Source organism: Brachyhypopomus gauderio, chromosome 4 (genome assembly GCF_052324685.1).
Source record: "Brachyhypopomus gauderio isolate BG-103 chromosome 4, BGAUD_0.2, whole genome shotgun sequence".
Classification (NCBI taxonomy): Eukaryota; Metazoa; Chordata; class Actinopteri; order Gymnotiformes; family Hypopomidae; genus Brachyhypopomus; species Brachyhypopomus gauderio.
In genome coordinates, this window is record NC_135214.1 from 29,782,103 (window position 1) to 29,791,734 (window position 9,632).

A 9,632-nucleotide genomic window follows, 5' to 3' on the forward strand; every position below is an offset into this window, starting at 1 on the left:
ACTGACCCCTGGGGAACATCACAGGACACTGCATATGAAGTGATTTGATTACAGCAGTTTTTAGTGAGCACGGTACATAACCAGTTTGGAAAGGGTGATTAATCAATGTTGTAATAATAGGTCTTAAGATGGTAGTGTTTGCTTTCACAAAGGCAGTTGGAAGGGGGTCCAGAGCACAGACCCCCTTGTATTAGATCCTACCAGAGGTAGGAAGCCAATGGAGAGAATACAAAATAGGGGTGATGTGCTCAGGTTTCTGCACTCTCAGCAGGATTCGAGCAGCATTGTGCTGAATGCACTGAAGTTTTTGCAGAGTCTTGTTTGGGATCCCAATGAAGAGTGCATTGCAATAATCCACTCTGGAAGAAACAAAACCATGAACCACTTTTTCTGCATCTGATACAGTAAGTGCAGGGCGAAGTTTGGCAATGTTTCTGAGGTGATGAAATGAAACCTTGCAAAGATGTTTTACATGAGTTTACGAATTGAGGGTTCATTTTAATCCCAAGATTAGTAACTGTTGTAGATATAGGCAGAGTGTGACCGTGATTGATGCTGGCCAGTGTAATGCTGGCTACTGAAGACGATAAAATTTGGTGTGAGGTACAAGGCAGATGGTAGTGTTTGCTTTCACGAAGGCAGTTGGAAAGGGGTCCAGAGCACATGTTGATGGTTTCATCTGTAACTCAGCCAGCGCTGCAGAGTAAGGAGGCGGACACAAACGCTGAGGAGAGCGAGATTTAATAAGGGGAAAGATAAATAGGCATGATAATGACAAAGTGAACAAAACAAGGCACGGAAACAGAATGGGTAGGAACAAACTGAGCAGACACACCAAATAACAGATCACAAAAGTCACAAGGGCATGAATGAACAAAATACAATGAGCACAAGGATCGCATGGCATGGGGACATGGCATTACAAACATGACTAGGGGCTGAGGCAAACACAGAGGTAAATATACTATGGACAACAGAGACCGGGACAGGAACAAAGTGGGTGACAACTTGGGGAACAACCATGGGGACAGGGACAACACCACTGGACACTGACACGGGAACAGGGACACAGACTTGGATAGACACCACAATGGGAACAGGGACCAACACAAAACCAGGGATAGGACATGGGACCAAAGGGAACATGGGCACAGGGGAAGAACAACCATTATGAGGAGCAGACACATGTGGGCAGCACAGTCTCCGGGGAAGCAGGAGGGAAAGGCAGACAGGCGGCAGGGACCGGTGGGACTGGCTGACGTGCCGCGGGAACAGGTGGGGTCTGATGGCGGGCAGCGGGGACAGGCGGAGTCCGATGGCGGGGAGTGGGGACCTGAGGAGTCCGCTGGTGGGCAGAGGATACTGGCGATGTCCGATGGAAGGCAGCGGGGACAGAAGGTGACCCCCTCTGGGTCGCAGGAACAGGCCCTATGTGACATCATCTTTCTGATGATGCCTTCAACCATTTGTTGTGAGACTTCTGGAAGTTTTGGGCAGGTGAAGAAACACTGCTTGCAAGATTAGAATGAATTGTGTTTATGGGGGTTTTTGACCATTCTTCCAGAAGTGCATTTGTGAGGTCACATACTGATGTTGGACGAGAAGGCCTGACTCTCAGTCTCCACTCTAATTCATTCCAAAAGCGGTCTGTCGGGTTGAGGTCAGGACTCTGTGCAGGCCAGTCAAGTTCATCCACACCAGACTCTGTCATTCATGTCTTTATGGACCTTGCTTTGTGCACTGGTGCACAGTCATGTTGGAAGAGAAAGGAGCCAGCTCCAAATTGTTCTCACTAAGTTGGAAGCATGGAATTGTCCAAAATGTCTTGACATGCTGAAGCATTCAGAGTTCCTTTCACTGGAACTAAGGAGCCAAGCCTAGCTCCTGAAAAACAACTCCACACCATAATGCCCCCTTCACCAAACTTTACATTTGGCACAATGCAGTCAGACATGTACCGTTCTCCTAGCAACTGCCAAACTCATACTCGTCCATCAGATTTCCAGATGGAGAAGCACGATTCATCATTCCAGAGAATGTGCCTCTAGAGTCCAGCATGCTTTACACCACTGCATCCAACGCTTTGCATTGCACTTGGTGATGTATGGCAGCTTAGATGCAGCTTCTCGACAATGGAAACCCATTCCATGAAGCTCTCTGCGCACTGTTCTTAAGCTAATCATGAAGTTCAGATGTCTGTAGTGACTGACTCTGCATAAAGTTGGCAACTTCTTTGCACTATGCACTTCAGCATCTGCTGACCCCGCTCCATCAGTTTACGTGGCCTACAACTTCGTGGCTGAGTTGCTGCCATTTACAGACACTTCCATTTTCTTATAATACAGCTGACAGAATATTTAGGAGCGAAGGAATTTCATGACTGGATTTGTTGTACAGGTGGGATCCTATCACCTGAGAGCAACCCATTCCATTTTACAAATGTTTGTAAAAACAGTCTGCATGCCTAGATGCTTAATTTTATACACTTGTGGCCATGGAGGTGATTGGAAGACCTGATTCCGATAATTTTGATGGTGTAGTGAATACTTTTGGCAATATAGTGTATTAGTAAAGTGTACACTCTTTGGGAGCCTTTATGGAGTTTCAGTTACTTTAGAAATGTATACAAATATGAAACAATAAATTCCAATTACTTTCAGAATATCACCTATATTTCAATTACTTTAGAAATGTAAATATATATGCCTAACTCTGATACTACTCTGTTTACTACAGTAGGTTGGGAGGATTACTTCTTTACAGAATTATCAGAAGTATGGCCTATGTCTTTTCCTGTTATGACTGAATAAAAGAATTATCCCTGCCCTTAAATTTTTCTAATTTTTTTAATGAGGAGATGTCCTAAAACCAGCAGCGTAAAGATCAAAAAGTCAAAGTCAAATTTATTTATATAGCACATTTTACAACACATGTTGTAACAAAGCAACATTACATTTGTATGGGTCCAGATCCCTAATGAGCAAGCCAGAGTTGACAGTGGCAAGGTAAAACTCCCTAAGATGGCAGAGAATAGGAAAAAACCTTGGGAGGACCAAGACTCAAAAGGGAACCCATCCTCCATTCCAGGGAAAAGTACAGTATGTTACTTGCCGACATCCCCACTTTCTGATTGGGAAAATCACTTGTTTTGATAGCTTACCAGTTGTAGGGATAGAATAATGTATTTCTGAACTTGGTGAAAAGATGAGAAATCTTCATGACAATAAAGGACGTAGTAAAGTACAAAGCTGCACAACAGATTCAGCAGAGCTGGACTGAACACCCAATAGAAGGACACATCGCATACACATTTGAAAATACCGCCTCCCACCTAAGCTCTTCCTGTGAAGGATGCATCAATTATGTATGACTAGTGTTACTGCAGTTAGTATAATTGTGACGTCGGGAGTGTAGCAAAGGATGAGACACAGAACCTCCGAATTCAGCAGACGTCACGTTTAATATACGAATACGAATACGTACAATACAGCGTGATACGAATATTGCACAATACAGCGCACGTTGAACATAAACAGACACGGCAACGTGTAGACATTAGACAACAACGAGCACAAGACACTGCGCGAACACACATTAAATAGACCAGGGGTGGCCAACCCGTCATAGACCAAGAGCCACTTATCTTACTGTGTTACGGCAAAGAGCCACATCATACATGGGCGAGTGTGGATTGTTAACCGGGGGGGGGGCGAGTGTAAATCATTAGCTGTGAAGACAGTCAAATGCGTGTTTTCCACTACTCCGGTTTTAAAAGTATTAGCGGCTCGCTAGGCTTGTAAACAAACCGCGCACCACGAACATGTAGCGGTGTGTCGCCCCGTTTGTGCAGGTGAGCCCGCGGACCAGCTGGGGAGCCGCATGAAACCAGGTAAAGAGCCGCATGCGGCTCGCGAGCCGCGGGTTGGCCACCCCTGAAATAGACAGACCACATCAACCCCACATGATGACGAGACGAGCCACAGGTGAGACAGATAATTACAAGATGCACCCGCACCCATGGAGATACACTGACGCAGACGAATAGATGCAGACAACGTTAACACACGCCCCAAAGGAAGGGTTCGGGGACCGTAACGTGACAGACGCCCCCACCAAGGGCACTACCCGTCCCGGGGTGCCAACAGGACTGAGTGCCCCGAACCCACGTCGATGGGCGGATCCGAAGCGCCCAGTCCTGCGTCTGGGAGATGACCGCCCTCGGTGGAGAGTCCACCACGAACAGCCTAGAACACCCTCCCTGGGAAGACGGGGGAAAACACGTTAGACACACACACAAACAGGAACACTTACACACAGAGGAACAAACAGGAAAAAGGGATTTGGTACACACACAGGAAGACAAACGAAAACAGGAACAGACACACACGACAGTGGCGCCAGGCTGTGCGCCAGGAGGAAGGCGATCAGGGGAGTGAGACCGGGAGCTGCTGGTGCTGCAGGCGCTGTGGAGGGCGGTCCTCCTTCTGCCCTTGCTGCAAACCCTCCACCGGGTGCAGCGCGGCTGGCGGAGGCGCCGGGTGCAGCGCGGCTGGCGGACGCGGCAGGTGCAGCGCGGTTGGTCGACGCGCCAGGTGCAGCGCGGCTAGTCCCTCCCCTCGGTGGACCACATGGAAGTCCCCCTTCGCCCTGCGATCTCCCTCTGGACCCGGCAGTGGGAGCGGCTTCCTCTTCTTCCATCGCCTCCTCACTGGCCCGGCTCCAGCTCATGGGCTCCTCCGGGCTCTCACCCCTGGAGTAGTCCATGGCGCTGGCCTCGAAGCACTCAGAGGACACGCCCTCGTCAGGAGACCTCCTCCCCTTCACGGTCCCAGTGGAGTACTCTGACTGGAGACTGGAGCGAACTCCCTTCCTCCTCTTCCTCTGTGTACCGCTCGCTGTCCGTGTACTCGGTATAATCCGAGCACACGGAAGGGGGACGGTCTTCTTCCTCCTCACCCTCACCGTAGTATTCGGTTGGGTCGGAGCACACGGAGTGGAGATAGTCCACCTCCTCTTCTCCCTCGCCATAATCTACGGTGGGCGCGGAGCATATAGAGGGTGGACGGTCCTCTTCCTCCTCTTCCTCCTCACCGTAATTCACGGTGGGCGCGGAGCATATAGAGGGTGGATGGTCCGCTTCCTCTTCTTCCTCGTCTGGAGAGTCCGCCCCCTCTAACTCGCTCTCGGGGGTCTTCTCCGTGCAGCAGAGCTCGAGGGAGCCTACCCGCAGAGGTGAGAGGTCTCTGGAGGGAGAGGGGTGACGCTCCTTCCACAACCGCACCGCAGTCTCTGGTCGGCTCGTCGTTCTGTGACGTCGGGAGCGTAGCGAAGGATGAGACACAGAACCTCCGAATTCAGCAGACGTCATGTTTAATGTGATACGAATATTGTGCAATACAGCGCACGTTGAACATAAACAGACACGGCAACGTGTAGACATTAGACAACGACGAGCACAAGACACTGCGCGAACGCACATTAAATAGACAGACCACATCAACCCCACATGATGACGAGACGAGCCACAGGTGAGACAGATAATTACAAGATGCACCCGCACCCACGGAGATACACTGACGCAGACGAATAGACGCAGACAACGTTAACACACGCCCCAAAGGAAGGGTTCGGGGACCGTAACGTGACAATAATACTACGACCTCAGTTCTAACCATGATGAATCAATGTAAATTGAGTTCTCTCACCTTCATGTGTATGCCAGTTCCCACTCACTATCAAAATCCTGCTCCCATAGCAAGAGCCACTGCAGACCTCCATGGTTTTTCATTTGCTAAATAAACCAAATGGTCTCCCTATTCAGAATAAACACTATAGTTTGGACCTTTTATTATGATAATGATGCTATTGAGTGCTGCTAGGTAAGCCAGTCATCGTTGTGTCCATACTGTCATTTCTTACGGAACAAAAATGGGTTATTTTACCACAGAAGAACCATTGTTGGTTTCATAAAGAAACTTTCAATGGAAGGTTCCTTAAAAACATTTTTGTTTCCACAAAGAACTAAGGCTCTTAAAATAACTCTTATGCCACAATTATACTATGCAATATTTCTTGTCTTTCATGATGGTCACCGTCAGGTTAGGTGATTTTAGTTATATATTTATATTCTTGTTGTCAGGAAGGGCAACTCTGTGTTTGACACTAATCAATCATTGTTCACATTGTTCACTGTACAATCATCATTCCTCTCCTTTGGAAAACCTTCACTGGTTCCTGGGTCTTCAGAATCAGATGGTTGTCTAGATTTATGAAATCAAAACTAAATCCTAAATATATGGAAACTAGATGAAAAACCGGACTAAACAAACTTCAAACATTTTGTTAATATTATTCAGCAATTTCTATATGTTCCTGAAAAATTACCCACTGCATATAGCATGGACAAAGTTCAACACTACAATATTTTTCTTTTATTGTTTAAATGTATATATGATAACCTGTCATCCAGCACTAGCTACATAAAAATGAATATCTTCTGAATGGCAACAGAAGCAAGACAACCAAGCTGTGGTGATATCCATTAATTTTTATGAAGACAGTAGCAGTATGCCCAGGATTTGTGTCAGGGAATGGCTTGAAAACAATGACAGCAATACAACAAACAAAAATGTCACAAGTCAAGTTCAACACAAGCGCTCTCAAGATATGAAGCAAGAGCTGAGTCACATTCGGGTATGTAAAAATAAACACGTAGGTTTGTTGAGAAGCACACAACTGAAAGGGCCAGACTATAGGACAAAATCCAAAACAGACAGAAATTGCAATACTAGAGGCAAAACAGGCATAACAATAAATGCCCAAAGGCAGAATCGAGTTGCCCATTACAGGTTGTAATAGACACAGACTAACAATGTAACAAAGGAAAAGAGTTTTTCTATGGAGATTACACAAGTTGTATGTGCACAGCTGACGTATCAGCAATAGGTGCAAAGATTTTGTTTTTTTTTTATTTTGAATATTTCTGTCATTGAGAAATAATCAAAGCCATTCAGAGTAGTTTGATGTGAAATGGTCAAATGTAGGGAAACTGATCATAGTTGTGGTTGTCACGGTATGGCCCTTAGACCCTCCTCCTTTGGGAATGTCTATGTGAAAATGTGTGTCTATATATGGTCCGTTTCTGTGTGCGTCTTGGTGTGTGTGTTCGTCTGTGCTGCCCATGTTATGCGTTGCACCTGTCTCTTGTCATTGTGATATGTTGCACTTGTGTCTTGTTATTGTGTTTGTATTTAAGTACATATAGTATTTGTGTTTGTCGTTAACTGTCATTTGCCTAACTAATAAACAGATAAAACCACTACTGTGCCTGCCATGGCATCAGATTTTTATCAGATAACAGATTATTTTATCCTACAACACCCCACATGTATATCTCTGCCATGAATGCAATATATACTTTACAGACATCAAGCAGTGTTATAACAATGATATAACCGGTGTCTGGTTGTATTATTTGTATCACCAGCATTGTGAATAATTCTGATTGTGTAAGTTTATCTAAAATGGAACGTTTCATATCAAACCACTCTTAATTTCTTTACTTACATATTAACCTGTGAATTCTGAAGCTGAATTCACAGATTTTCTGAATTTCAATGAAAACCTAATTTGAGAGTCCAATTGTATATTACAGTTTTGTCACTTGCTTTGGTGCATTTCCCAAATCATCGTGAAGATTTGCACAATAGTAAGTGTATTTCTCAAAACAATTCATACAAACAGCATCACACAATGGATTACCAGCAAAAGCTTTCTCTAAATCTCTTCTCCCAAAAGTAAGTATATACTGTATGTCATGTATTTTTGTCATGAATATGTCAGTGTAATAAGAACGACAAGCCCTTGTGTCATTGATTACAAACATGACAGTAAAAAATGCTCTATGTGAGAGATCCTAGAGAATCATGTTTTTTACAGTTTTTTAGTTTGTACAGTAGCCTAAACTTTACTGTATTGATTGACCATGTCATTGCAATACAGAAAAGACATACAAGATATACATGTCATAACACTTCATAGCACAAAGGGGGAGAAAATACTAAATAAGAAGAGCAAACATAGGAAACAGGCAGAACATTACAAATTTTACAACACTGAATTTAAAATAACAGTGCAACCTTTCTTCACCTCCCAACGTTTCTGTCTGTCTGGCCACAGATTCTCATCCACTTTACAACAGATATCTTCTCTTGTTATGCAGTGTGTAAATAATTTTTGGAACGTCTTATCCAGCCTCTGCAGCCTTCTGCTGTGATGTCCTCACACACTGCATCCATGGAAGTCAGCTGTGTCATCTGTTTATGTCCTTGCCAGTTGAAGGTTCATACTGGAAGATGCACTTCTGAGCTATTTTAGAGAATGTGTTATTCACCTAATCATCAGTTCAAAGAAATTTACCAAAAAAGTCTAATAGAGATGTATCATATATGCTTTACAGTTTATGACAACTGGTTCAGCACTTGAATGTAGTTTGAATGTAGTTAAGGTTAGGGTTGCATTAGTTATGCAATAAACTAATGGCAATATTTTGGGGGGTAGGACTATTCAAGAGAGAACAAGTATACTATATTTTGATCGACATGACAAAAGCAATTGATGATGTTGGAAACAACATCATTTGCAAAATCATTTGCTTGATCATTTGGTATGGTCATAAAGAATGAGAAATTATGTGCACAAGTGACTAGATGATATGGAGGTTGGACTAGTAATTTTCAATTTCAATTCTGACCTTCAAAATGCACCAAAGCGACCGAGAAAAACTAAAAACAAGTGTTTGATTTAACTATTTAAAGCAAACGTTTCGGGAAATATATTCAATACGCGTAAATTATCCGATCAACTACATTAAACTGAGGATCCATTTCAACTTTACGTCGTGACAGAGAGGTAGGCTAAGTAAGGGTCATCTTTTTTGATGTATTCAAAACACATCGTGCTCGCACAACCTGACAAACCAGCTCCCATTCGAGCGGGTGCTTTCATGACACGGCCCACCGCCATTTCGCTGTTAACAAAGCCCTTCGCAAATGTCCTCGCCAAATGGGGGAGCCTTTGTAATCATGTTTAAGACCGTTGTAGTAACGTAGGTATTAACGTCAGAAACTACGCTTTACCAATTATTTCCTAATTACATTCACATATAGGATTTCATTACATTCATTACAATTTATTTCCTTTGCAATTGTACGAAGAGCATCTTGAAATCGTGAAATAAATAAACGCGGAAGGGGTTAACTAAACCATTAAATTTTAGATAAATCAAAGCCTAGTGAAGGAACAAACTAAATCGAGTAATTGTAGCATGTAATTTAACGCAAGCCTCTGTTTTTATTAATATCAGTTGTGTTTACTGATCGTGTGGTGGGAGAAATCAGCCTGGCTGTGTATGTTCTGCCTTACAGGCCTATTATAGTTTTCTCCTCATATTTACCCTGCGATTATATCACACATAGTGTCGCCTGTGGATACGTACAATAGGAATAGTAATATTTAGGCTAGTTCATATCTAACCTAAATATATAGGCTAGATATGAACACACTTTTCGCGTACGATATATACTCCTGTAGGCGTAGTTTACTATTAAGAGGTCAACATGCGCATGCAATAG